The sequence below is a fragment of the Rhea pennata genome, chromosome 11 (assembly GCF_028389875.1).
Source record: "Rhea pennata isolate bPtePen1 chromosome 11, bPtePen1.pri, whole genome shotgun sequence".
Classification (NCBI taxonomy): domain Eukaryota; kingdom Metazoa; phylum Chordata; class Aves; order Rheiformes; family Rheidae; genus Rhea; species Rhea pennata.
In genome coordinates this window covers 1,640,149-1,653,384 of record NC_084673.1, presented here as the reverse complement: position 1 = coordinate 1,653,384, position 13,236 = coordinate 1,640,149, and positions in this window count along the sequence as shown.

Below are 13,236 nucleotides of genomic sequence, written 5' to 3'. Positions count from 1 at the left end.
GCCGGGGCGCCCATCCCGTGGCACGTGCCCTGCATCCCGAGCAGTGCCAGGGCGCCCATCCCGTGGCACGTGCCCTTCATCCCGAGCAGTGCCAGGGTGCCCATCCCAAGGCACGTGCCCTGCATCCCGAGCAGTGCTGGGGCTGCCGGGGTGCCCATCCTGCTGCACGGGGCTCGAGGACGGCACCCGGCGGGTGGCTCGGCAGAGGCCCCATGCTCCCGTCCCCCCTGGTCTCCCAATGCTCGCGGCTGTGTTTCCTGGGATGCGTTTCGGTCCTTGAGCAGCAGATGGAAGAGGTGGCTCCCAGCACCCGCCTTGGCCGCAGCTCCGGCAGCGCAGCTCAAGGGGGCTGCCGAGACCCTGCAGACGAGGGCAATGGGCTCGGACGGGGCGGCTGGTGCGGGCTAGAGGTGGAAGATGGGAGCGTGGCTAAGCACCCGAACTGGCTGGAGCAGCGAGGACAAGCGGGAGGCAGCTCCGGGCCCGGCGAGGGGCTCAGGGTGCTCCGGCGGGGCCGAGGCCAAGCACGTCCCGGCGGGCTGAGCCAGGAGGGGCCGGCGAGAGCGTCGGCTGGGCGCTGCCACGCACAGGGAGATGCTAATAAGGGCCGAAGCTAGAGAAATAAAAACATATATCCGTTCTCCTGTGTAACCAGCTCCTGGCAGGCGCCTCTGCTCCCTGTGCTCATTTACACCTGGGCACAGAAGACTTTTATTCCTGGTGCTTCCTATTTGCAGGGATCAAGGAGGCAAAAGAAAAGCAGCAAACGCCCCTAGGAGCCGGAGAGGTCTGCTGCAGGCACGAGCCGCTACCGAGACCGGGGCCGAGATCTGCCGCTGCTCAGCTGCCGCTAGCGCTGCTGCCCTCGCCCCCTTCCCCGCTGCCCTCGCCCCCTTCCCCGTGGCCCACTTCTAACCCGGGCACTGCCTTGAGCTCGAGACAGAAAGGGCCTGGGAGAGGTTTTCTTTGGGCTGCCTGGTCTTTCCGTGCGCTGGGCAGCGCCCAGGAGCCCCCTTCGCTTCGGCAAGGGACGCGCGGGGCAGCGGGGATGCGGCGCCGCCGGCCTGGTGCTGCCGTCTTCATTACATCTGCTCTATTTCCCCGCACGGCCGCCCCGCGCCGGGCGCTCGCCCTGCCGAGGGGTCCGAGGGGCGCTGGAGAGGAGGGAAAGCCGGGAGCGGCGGGGCTGGACGTGGGGCTGCCCGGGGCAAGGGGCAGGACAGGGGCGAACGTGGGAAAAGCAGGCTCCGCGCTGGGTGGGGAATCACCCGCGGATTAAAGGTTTAATGAGATCAGAGGGACAAAGCAATAATTAGCCTAAATTATGCTGTAATTTAGGAAATTAAAAACAAAGCCTCCAACGTTGGAGTAATAACCGTGCTGGCAAACCGGTGGCAGAGCTGAAGAGGGAAGGGAGGGCGAGGGCGAGCGGCAGGGCCCCGGGGCGGCGGGAGCCCCCGGGGAGCAGCGGCGGGGGCACACCGGCGGCGCGGCGCGACGCCACGGGGACGGCCGTGCTCCGGGCCTCGCGTGCGCCTCCGCGCGCGGCGCTGCGGCGAGCGGGCAGAGGGGAGCTGGGAAAACCCCCGGGGCTGGGAGCGGCATTTTCACTGCTACTCGAGAGTTTGCCTGGAGAGGCAATCAGCTCAGACCCGAGCCTTAGCTCATTACAATAACATCGAGATTAAACGGGATATAGAAACATCTGTCCTAAAGCTCCTTAAAGGATCTGAGCAGATGTAACAAAAATAGATTTACATTTAATTTATTTTTTCCTCCCTTAACGTTTAGATCATTTGGTTATTTTAATGGTGTTTTGTCACTGGCCGAGCCTGCCCCGCTGGTGCTGTTGCCCCGATGCGTCAGAGAGGCGGGCTGTGCGGGGCAGTCCGGGGGGCAAAGCCCGGCCGGGGGGGGGGGGGCAGAGCCGGCCGCGCCGGGCGCACTAGCGCTGGCACCGGGTGCCGAAGCGCAGAGCAGGTAAGCGGGAAGAGATGAGCCAGGGCAGGGCGATGCTCGGAGCAGCGTTTGGCTTGACCCTGCTCAGGCCGCGCTGCCGAGGAGGGTTCCTGGGGCGGGAATAGCTGATCTTAAGCTACGTGCGGGGAGGGGGGGGCTCCGCCGGCGCCGCGGTCTGCCCACGGCCGGCGCGCGGGAGAAGGGCTGCCCAAGAGCGGCAGCGGGCGCCTGGGCGCTCGTCTCACCCGCCGTGGCCGCGGTGAAACCCAAGGCGACGTGCTGCAGACGCTCCTCCCGGCTCAGGGGTAATATTGCATCGGGTGTAGAGCAAGGGTGATGCGCAGAGAGGACGCTTTGGGGCAGACTGTCTGTCTGCCTTATCTTCCTTAGGAGGCGAGATGAAAAGCGAGCGGTTTGCTCAGCCTCGCCAAACGGAGGTTGGGAGAGGATATAATGACTCTTAATAAACACCTTCGGAGGAGAAGATGCCAAGGAGGGAGACAAACCGTTTACGTTAAGTGATAACATCAGCACAGGAGCAAATGGTTGTAAATTAGTCATTAGCTGGAAATCAGAAAAAAAATTTCCAGCCCGCTGACGAGTGAAATCCTGGAAGCATCTCTGGGGAAGCGGGACGCCCCGGCAGGGCACCAGGGCCCAGCTGGCTCCCAGGGGAGCCCGGGGGGGGGGTTGGCAGGGTTTGTTCAGCTGAACGTTAAATCCACCAAGTGCAGGAAAGCTGGATTGGGGTTTGAGTGTCTGAACTGTTAGTTTTACGGGTTCGAAGGGAGGTGATTTGCTGTTGGGACAAACTATATTCTGACCGGCGCTGCGGCGCGGGCGGGCGCGGGGCGAGGCAGAGGCCCCGGCGCGCCCCCGGGCCGGCGCGCTTGTCCCTAAAGGCAGCTTCTCCCCTTTCCCCAGGGTGCTCCGAAGGGCGGCGGCAGCAGCGAGCGGGATTTACAGGTTCTCCAGGCGGCGGTTCCCTCGTGGAGACGCCTGCGGGGCAGGTCCTGCCCAGCCGGGAGGCGGAGGGAGGGCCGACGGCCCGGGCCGGGGCCGGGGCCGGGGCCGGGGCCGGGGCCGGGGCCGGGGCCGGGAGGCAGGAGCAGGAGGCGGTGCCGGCTCCCTTCCTCGCGCTACAGCCTGGCTTCGGGCTCCGGCCGCCCGAGGCGGTGCCCCGGTCTGCCCGGAGAGCTGAACTCCGGGTCGAGCGGCGGATCGCAGCCCGGAAATCCAGAGTCGGGCTCTGCAACGGGGGGAAAGCTCACACGCGGCCCGCCTCGCAGAGAAGTAAGGGTGGGGCGTTTGCGAAGCATCCTGAGCGCCGCCGCGGGAAGGTGTCAGGGTTAAGCCAGCTGCTATTTTTAAATAACGTTTCCCCTCTACTCACCCTGCGAGACGCGCCGCGGCTGCCGGCGCGCCTGCATCGCGCAGCGCCGTGCGGAGCGAGCGGACGGCCCTAACGGGACCTCGGCCTGCCAGAGCCCCGTCCGCGGGCGCTGGTGCGTGCTGGGCTGCGGGGACGGGCTCGGGGCTTCGCCTGCCCTTGCAGCTCGGTCGGAGAAGGAACATGCCCCGCGGCCCTCGCGCCCGGCCGCGGCGCAGCGGAGCCTGGCTGCAGGTCTCCCGGTTTTCCCTCCCGGCGTCTCCCCCGCTCCCTCCTGCTCCGGGCCAGGCTGCCCCCCGCCATCGTCCCGGCATCGTCCTGGGTGCAGAGTGGGACGTTTTTGTTCTCCTTTGGGCTCCCTTGCTTGTGTTTTCACACTGCTTGCAGGCTGCTGCAGTTTCTATAGGCAGAGGGGCTCTATAGACAGACGTGCTGCCTCGCTCTCCCCCGCCTCCGGCCGCCGGGCGGGGAGCCCGCGGTCCGGCCGGGCAGTGCCGGCAAGAGGGGCCTTTGGGGAGGGAGAAGGTGGCCGCTCTGCGGCACGGCTCGGCGCGGCTCGGCTCGGCGCGGCTCGGCTCAGCACGGCTCGGCGGCCCCCCGCTCCCGTCTTTCAGCTCCTCTCGTCGTGCCAAGACATTCTGCGGCGCTGGCGATGAAACGGCCTCTCAGCCGGCCGCCGCGGCAGCCGTGGCCTCGCGCCTCCCCTCCGGGGCTCCGGCAGGAGCGGCTGAAAGACGGGGACAAGGTCGGCGCCTGCCGCCGGCCCCCTGCGCCGGGCTGGCTCTGCTCCCGGCCTTCCTCCTGCCGTGCTCCTCTTCCTCACCACCGCCTGCCCGTCCCACTGCCCGGCGCGGCAGCGCTCGCCGGGGACCCTACGGCTTTCGGCGCGCGCCGGCGAGCCCTGCTCCTCCGCAGGCTGCCCCGGGGGCGCGGGCTGGGCTCCCGCCCGGACCCCGGCGCTCCTGGCCGGTTTGTCCCTCTTTTCCCGTCCCGTCGAAGCGGCCTCAGGCCTCCCCTGCCTCCAGGCGCACGCCTTCGCAGTGCTGCGGCCGCGGGGCCTGATCCTGCCAAGCTTTAGTGTGCTAACGGGAAGCGGCTCAGTGCCGTGCCGCGGTGGGAGCAGGGCTGCGTGCTCAGTTCGGCTCGGCTCTGCTCAGCCCGGCTCGGCTTGGCCTGGCTCAGCCCAGCTCGGCTTGTCCTGGTTCTGCTCAGCCTGGCTTGGCTTGGCCTGGCTCTGCTCAGCCCAGCTCGGCTTGGCCTGGCTCAGCCCAGCTCAGCTTGGCCTGGCTCTGCTCAGCCCGGCTTGGCTTGGCCTGGCTCAGCCCAGCTCAGCTTGGCCTGGCTCTGCTCAGCCCGGTTTGGCTTGGCCTGGCTCAGCCCAGCTCAGCTTGGCCTGGCTCTGCTCAGCCCGGTTTGGCTTGGCCTGGCTCAGCCCAGCTCGGCTTGGCCTGGCTCTGCTCAGCCCGGCCCGGCTTGGCCTGGCTCAGCCCAGCTCGGCTTGGCCTGGTTCTGCTCAGCCCGGCCCAGCTTGGCCTGGCTCAGCCCGGCTCGGCTCATCTCGGCGTGCAGCCGGCGGGTGACTCAGGAGGCGGCGGCAGCCTCCTCTGAGTCAGGACGGAGGCAGCGGTGCCGGGTGAGGGGGTGCTGCTGGCGGCACCATCTTTTGGGCATAGCGCTTTCCTTGGAAACAAGGGATTTTTCCAGGAATTGAACTAATTGAAAGCGCGCTGATCACTTTTATGTCAGAGTGGGAGCGTTAATGCCGGTGTGGCGACCGCCGCTGGCAGCGCTCTGCTCTCCGTTCATCGTTTCTGCCAGGGACTGCGGGGCCGTTCCCGCCCTTCCCGCTGCCGTATCCTGCTGGCTCCGGAGCGAAGCCCCTGGATTTGGGGAGCCGGGATTCCCGAGGCCCTGGGCGAGGGACGGGCCTGGCGCTGGGACGTGCCCCGGCGGGACGGCGCCCGCCGCACTGCGCCGAGGCAGGCAGGCACGTCGCGGTGACGGGGCCGCGGGGACGAGAGCGCCGTCTGCAGTGAAATCCCCCTTCAAAGGGTTGCCACAACTCCTGTGATAAAAAAAAGGGACTTGACTGTCTGCAACAGTTTTAAATCCACCGCCAGGAGATTAAATTCCTAAGGGATTTTAGCTTTCAATATGAACAGCAGATTCTCAAGTACCTCTTCATTTTCCGCACTTGTGAAAGACACGGAAAGGCCTAAAATCCTCCAGGATCCCTGGAGGGCTCCTCGGGTCCCTCCCGAGCGGGACGTGCCGCCGGGCTTCGCCGGGGCCGGCGCTGGCGCGCAGGGAGGCGGGAGCGGCCGAGCCGGGCGCGGGGCCGGGCTCCTTCGCCGGCGCTCTGCTCCCGGGCTCTCCCGCTGCTGGGAAAGCGGAGCCCCGGCGGCCCCCGGCGCTCAGGCTGCCGCGCGGACCGGGGGCTCGGGCCCTCTGCCTCGCCCCAGGGACAAAATGGGGCTAAAGCAACAACCCCGAGGCTGCAGAGAACAAAAATAGCGACTAGCCGTAACGGGAGCTGTTTGCAATCGGCCTGCGCGCTGGAGCTGGTGCACGTGCAACACTTTTTGGGCAGTTACGAAGAGTGAGCAAATTAGTGAAGACTCAGAGTCTGGTCATGAACAATTCACAAGCAGGAAGAAAGAAAAAAGAGCAAAGTGCTTTGAATAAATTGTCTGCTATAAATAGTTTGCCCGATTCGAAGAGCGGGTGACAAACACAGACAAGAGAAAGCAAGGCTAGTACATCACAAAATGTGCTTTGTTCGTTTGTTTGACAAGTATAGCTAAGTTTTAATTATTTATGATTATACTTCACAATGTGCTAGCACATGTTCTGAAGAATATTTTAGTCTTAGTAATCTGAGACTTGCTCCAGCACCGTCCTGGCTATTAAATCTCCGCCGCTCAGCAGGGGGAGAAGGACGTTTCAGGCGTGTGGATTCGGGAGCGTGGGAATTAGTGAGGAGCAGATAAAGTCCCACTGCGGTTGTAACCCAGGTAAGCAAATGCGTTGTTTGGAAATACCGAGTTGCGGCCCTGACAATATGCCTTTAATCTTTGTCACTTCACATGCCAGATCCCAGAAGTGCTGAATTATTAAGTCTAAAGTTCCAAAATAAACTCACACTCGGAAGATTATTTCCATATCATTTGAAATTTCCTGCTCTAATAATTCCTGCGCTCTGTCTGTCTCTCGCCCTAATCCCGCTTCGGAGGGCCGAGCCCGGCCCCGGCCGCAGCGGAGCCCCTGGGGTGGGCTCGCCTTCCCCTCCGCTCCCCCGCACGCCTTCATCCCCCAAACTGCTGATGACTTAATTATTGCACGGGGTGATTAGCGTGCGGAACCGGACCGAGTCCTCTCCTGACTCGTTTCACTTAGGAAATCAACCCGATCCCTCCCGGAGGGCTCGGCTGCCAAACTTAATTCCAAATAATTTAACGGAAAAGTTCTTCCGCGTTTCCGAGGGGTAAACGCAGGGAGAGGGGGCGGCCCCGGGGCGCTTCGCCCCTCGCGGGCGGCGCGGAGGGGCGGCCGGGCCGAGCTGGGCCGGGCCGGGCCGGGCCGCGGCGGCGGGGCAGGACGGGGCGAGGGCACGCGGAGGGACTGCGCCCAGGCAGAGCTGGGTTTTTTGCCGTGGAAAGGAGCGTCGCGCCTCTGCGCCCTGGATTATGTGTATATGGATGTTTTTCCCCCTGCAGTAACTGGAGAATAGAAATAAAATCCTGAATTATTAACTCTAATTACCCCCAGAATTACTTCAATAACAGTGCAATTTCACAGACGGCTGCTGCGAAGACGATGTGCGGGGATAAAAGGAGGCAGAGAATCCACTTCCACCACAGGAATGTTTGCAATTTATTATTTTCACATTAGCCCCTTTTTTTCAGTTTCCCCATCTTTTCCTTAACAGCGGTCAAATTTCAAACACTCTGAAACACCACCCCGGCGTGCGGCGGCATCTCTGCCGCGGCCCGACCCCTGCGAGACCGGGCGGCGCATTCGGGACGGCGCTTCTGCACGCGGAAGAAACTTCCCCGGGTTTCCCGGCGCTTTTGGAGGTGGGAATGTTTTACCGCCCGCCTCGGGGCTGGAGCGGCCCCTCTCCGGGGAGGCACCGGCGCGCGGCCCGTGCCCTGCTCCCCTGCTCGTCGCCGGAGCCGCGGGGGCACCCAGCCGGGCGGGACGGGGGGACGCGGGCGCCGGAGGGGGCAGGGGGCCCGGCCGGGGGAGGCGGGCAGCCCCGGGGCGTATCGGGGCCCCTGCCGCCTGGATCACCGCGTTTCGCGCGACGCGGGGAGCGGAGCAGGCGCCCCTCGGCCCCGGCCGCGCGCGCCGCCCCGCCGAGCTCTGCGCCCCCCTTGCCAGCCCGCGCCTCGGCAGCGGGGTCTCGCAGCTTTCCCGGGGCGCGGGCGTCTCGGCTGGGCTCAGCACTTTGTGCGGCTGGCTTTGAAACGGGGAAGGGAAGCCCCCCGACCGCCCCGGCAGGCTGCCGCCGCCCGAGCGCCGTGCGCTCCCGCTCGTGGGCTTTCACGGCTTCTTTTTCCTCTGCAAACCCTGCTCGAGAAGACGCAGGAGGCGCCGGGAATCCCTCTGCCCTTGGAGGAAGGCTGTTTGCTTTCAGCCCCGGCGGCGGGTCTCCCTCTCGGCCCGCGTCCCCCCGCACAGGGACCCGCTCGACCTCCCCCGGGGGAAGCCGGCAAGGCTGGTGCGCTGCTTCCCGCGGGCGCCGGCGGCTTTCGCTCCCTCATCCTTCTACCACTAGGAAATCATTTTGCTTAATACTGCCTTACGGTGATCGTTACTTCAGTGATCGTACTCGTATTTCCCTCTCTTTGTGTTTCTGCCAGGCTTTAAGGGAAACTTAAGCAGATAAATTAGTGCTCTGAGCAGGTGCTGGAGATATAGGTTTTCTCATGCTGCTGGGAATCTGCTGGATGCTTTGACATGGTGACCCCCGGCCCGGCAGCACCTGCAGGGGCTCCTGGAGGAACGGGCGTCCCCCCGGCCCAGCCAGCAGCTCCGTCTCCCCGAGCTCTGCCCTCGTGCAGCCGTGCCCCACGGTGCGACGGTGCCCGGGTCCGGTGCACCCCCCTGGCTGCCTCGCTCTGCCCCACCGCCCGCTCCAGGTCTGCTTTCCCCTGGTGGGGATGCGGTGGATGGCTGGCAGGTGGGAATGGCAACGTCTGCCCCGGATATGCAAGATGCCACGAGGTCTGCAAGGACCTCAGTGAGATGCCACAAGGTCTGTGAGGACCTCAGTGAGATGCCACGAGGTCTGCGAGGACCTCAGGGAGATGCCACGAGGTCTGCGAGGACCTCAGGGAGATACCACGAGGTCTGTGAGGACCTCAGTGAGACGCCACGAGGTCTGTGAGGACCTCAGTGAGATGCCACGAGGTCTGCGAGGACCTCAGGGAGATACCACGAGGTCTGCGAGGACCTCAGGGAGATGCCAGGCTCCCTAGCCACCACTGCCCTCGCCACCAGCGCACTGAGCCCTCCCGGCGCTGCAGATGGAGCAAGCCCAGGAAGCAGTTGGGAGGGGACATGCCCAAAGGCGCCCAAACGCGACAGCAGCTCTCCCACGGCCGTCCACTGTCTTGGAGCCAGCCGGTTCAATGGGATCTTTGAGAATCTCTTTCTCCCTTCCCCTTTGCTGTGCCCTGCAGCCAGGCAGAACCCCGCCTTTGTGCACAAGCTTTAAAATAAATCATTTTGCGAGGGAATTTTGTGCCAGCAAACAATGCCGGTTGGACCGCTGCAGAGACTCAAAGGACTCGTTATTCGCAGCAGACGCCCGGCGCAGCTAGGAAGGCGGCTTCGCGGAGGCCGGCTCGCCGAGACCCGCAGGTCCGGCCCGCTCGCGGCCCGGCCCAGCACGGAGGCCGGCGTCGGGGCTGCTGCTGCTTCGCCGTGGGGCTGCTCGAGGAGAAACCCTGGGGCCTGGGACCGGTCCTCTGGGACCAGCGCTCCGCTAGCGCTAGTGCTTTACTGGAAACAACTGGGATGCATTGGAGGGAGGCAGGCTGGAGTGGGGGGAAGGGGCCCAGAAGGAAGGGGGCCCGTTCCCGAAGCACAGATAGCTTTGATAATTAGCCAGGACTGTGAAGGGAAATGATGAAAGGTAAAAAGGATTTGTTTAAGCACAGCATTTTTTATTGCTTTCCTCTCTCAAAGTCTCTCTTTAAAGTGGTTGGAAGATTTTTGCTCTTATTTTGCCTCAGATGTTGAACTTTAATTACAGCCAATGCAGTGAAATACCTGTAATATGAATAAATCATGCAGAAGATTTTCCCAAGGATTTGCATCGTCCCTGGGCTCCGCCGAGCCCCAGCCACACGCAGCGGCTCTGCCAGGGGCTCCAGCTCGGCCCCGCGGGGTGTTTGCACGTCCGAACGCCACTGCAGAGCGTCCCGGGCTCTTGCCTGTGGGAAGGCGAACTCCGCTTTTCGGAAGCACGTGCTCCTCCTCCCGGCGCGGACGGCCCCCGCGGCTGCCGCCGCCGACCGGGCCGGGACGGGACGAGCCCGCGCTGCGCCTGCAGCCCGCCGCCCCGCAGCGCCGGCGGCCCCGAGCCCCCGCGGCTGCCGGCGCTCCCGGCACCCTCCTTCGCAGACTTTCTTCCTGGCTGCAGTTATTGCGAGAGATCAGCAGAGTTTGCATTTGCTAAGTGCAGCAACAGTTCCTCTCCTGGGAGGAAAGCGGAGCAGCAGCAGGGGTTTCTGTTTGCCCCTCGGCCCCTCTGAGAACGCAGATGAGCTTTCTCGGTCACGGCTCGGCGCTTCCACGCTCGGCTCGGGCCCAAAGCAGGCGCTTCGCTGTCCTGGCGCAGACACCAGGCTGCCAAGGCTGCTCCCGCCTGCGGCCGGCCCTGGGGTCAGCACCGCGCTCCGGGCGCGGGGCTCAGAGGTGCGCTCGGCCGACCGGCCCTGGCTCTGCGCTGCCCCGCGAGACCGCCCGGGCCTCGGCGCGCTGCGCTCGGGCGAGCTCACGCGGAGGGCTGCAGCCCGGCGGGGAGGCACGGAGCTCCCGGTGCCGGGCCGTACCTAGCAGGGCTTTCTGGCCACTGCACGGAGTCCCCGGGCGTCTCTACTATCTGGATTTCTCCAAAGTATCTCAGACCTCTGTTCCGGGAAAAGGTATATCTATTTGAAAAATGCAAAATTTACCTTGCTTTTAATTAGCTGCAGATTGTAAGATTTGTATTTCCCAATGCAAAACTGACCAGCTTTTAAACGCTGAACGTATGCATCACCGACGCTAACGGTTATTGCTATTGCAGCGGTGCCCGCAAGCCCGCATGGGCCGGTCGCAGCGCACCGCGCCGGCGAGCGGCTGCTCCAGGGCTCCTTGGCTTCAGGAGCCCTGGGGAGGGATCTGGGGGGGTCGTGGGAGCCCGTGTGCCCGTGGACAGGCTGCTCACCGCAGCGGGCCGGCGAAGAGGTCCCAGCTCTGCCGCAGCGCAGAGGAGCCAGGACCGAGGCAAGGTCCTGCCTCGACTCGGCAGGGGACGGGCGCAGCACCGCCGCGCTCCCGCGGCAGCCCTGCCCCGGGTTTTCTCCTGTTATTGGTTATTCTTATGTATTTATTATTCATACTGCACCATAAGTGCTCAGGGATTTTTACAGGCAAATAAACCTGGCAGGTCAAACCCCGAGGCGCTGCGCTCCCATAAACGACTCCAATAGCTCCAGCGGCTTCCCAGGGCTGCCTGCCGGCGCTGCTCGCCACCCCGTGCCACGGCCGCAGCCTCTTCCTCCCCGAGGTCTTCCTCCACGCCCTGGGCCGTGCCCAGAGGCTGCCTTGGGCACCGCGGAGACAGGGGCACCGCGGGAGCAGCTTCCTCGGCACACTGAATCCTTTCCTCCCACGCACCTTTACTGCTTTTCCTTCTTCCCGTCACTACCTTGTCCTCTCTTCCCAAGTTTAGCCTCACCCTTCGTGTTTATTTACATCCCCTGAACTGTTCCTCTAGCCTCCTTCATCTCCCCCCCCTTCTGTTTTCTCTCCCCTCTTTTCTGGCCTCCCTGTGCTACCACGGACAGGCTCGGCCGGCAGCCCCGTCCTGCTGCTGAGCTCCAGCTCCCTGCACACCGGTGGGGACCAGGTGCTCCAGGGCAGCTGGTCTGGAAGAAACAAGCTGAGGGGTTGGACCCACTCCAATTAGCTCCTAGCTAATTAGCTGACTCATCCAAAAGGAAGCTCAGGCTGGGGCAGGGATGGGCTGTGGCTGTGAGGGTGGCAGATGGGTCTGGTGATGAGGAGGGCTGAGGTGTCTGCTTCAGAGAAGGAGCCTGGAAGTGTAGTGCCAGCTCCCCGGGAGACGTATGGGATCCCTCCTGGCATGGGGCGATCCTGGGGGACAGGAGCTGTGGGCCAGGGGGGCCTCGGCTCTTGCCTTGGAGCTGCTTTTTCAGAACTGGGGAGATGTTGTAGGAGGTTGGATAGGAAAGAGCCCAATTAAGATAAAATCACAGGGAACTGATTAATAATTAGTAGTTAATTAGTTATCTCCCTACCATCTGGAAGCCTGGGTATGCTTGTGAGGAAAGCCCCTGTCTGCTGCTGCCTCCGTCGGCCAGGGCTGCTGTGCCGTCCCCAGTTGGGGAGCAGGTAGGAAGGGAGGATGCAGGGCAAGCACCATGGCTGGGGACAGAAGGGGTGTCCTGGGCCAAAGCATGGCCAGAAAAGCTGGGGTGAGGAGCTCTTATGCGCAGGTGGAGATTGCCTTCCCTATCAGGACCTGCTGCCCTTTGCCCCCCAGATCTGAGGGTTTGGGGGAGCTGCTCTTCGGCATGGCCGTGGCTCTGGTGCCCGGGAGGCTGCTGTTGCCCGCAGGCCAGGGCTGTGGCTCGCTCTGTCTGTCCCCACCGCTGCCCTTCCCGTGTCGCCTGGAGTTCCTCTGCTGCTCTGCCAGGTTTGTTCTGCCCGGCTGCAACGGGAGAGCTCTGCCCGGGGCCCGCCCCGGGTGCAAAGTGCCCGAATTATCGCAGAGCGGGTGCGCGTCTCTTCTCCGGGGCTGGGTCTGGCGACCCGAGAAGGGCTCAGCTGCGACAGCAGCACGTGTAAAGGGCAGGGACAGGAGCGGAGGGGGCGGCGCGGAAGCGGGGCTGGCTGAGGCCCCAGCGGCGCTGCCGGCGTGCGGCCGCCTCGTGCCCCGCAGCGCCGGGCCGTCGGCCGCGCTCGGGCCGGGCCGGGCGAGCGCGCCGCCAGACCCTGCGGGCAGCTCGGGGCACCCGCCTGCCGAACCGCCGTCTCCTGCGCTTGAACCGAGTTTCCGTATTTGTTTGGCGGGTGGCTGGGGCAGAAAGGGGGAGGGGGGAGCCCCGGGTCGGCTCCCTGGGATCTCCCCGTTCGCTGGTTCTTCTTCTCCCCGGTGTTTCCAGGAGGGCTCAGCAGCCGCGTGCGTCCTCCTTGGCCGAGACGCAGCCGTGCCGGCTCCTCCGGCGCCAAGCTGCATGTTTGAACGTGGTCGTCTCCGCTCGGCTGGATCTCCGTCCTACCTACCCCCAAGAAACGCAGCGAGGCTTGTGACTTGCCTGGTCCCAGCCCCTCTGCCCCCCTCCTGCTGGGCTGGGGGAGGACTCCCGCGTCTCCAGGCTCCTGCGAGCGCTCCCCGAGGCGTCTCGGCCCCCCTCCGACGGGGGTTGTGTTGTTTCCACGTGCGTGAGCAATCGAAGGCCTGGAGCACCTGGGGACCGGGCAGGTTAGCCAGGAATTAGATCTGGTTCCCCTTAGAGAAGAGGCAACGAGGACAGTCATCACCTGCAAGGGTCTTGCAGGGGGACTATGAGTCGCAGGGTGCCATCCGTATCCCACCTCCCATCAGTGGGGCTGGGGATGTGACCCATGTCTGAAAGCTGTTAGGA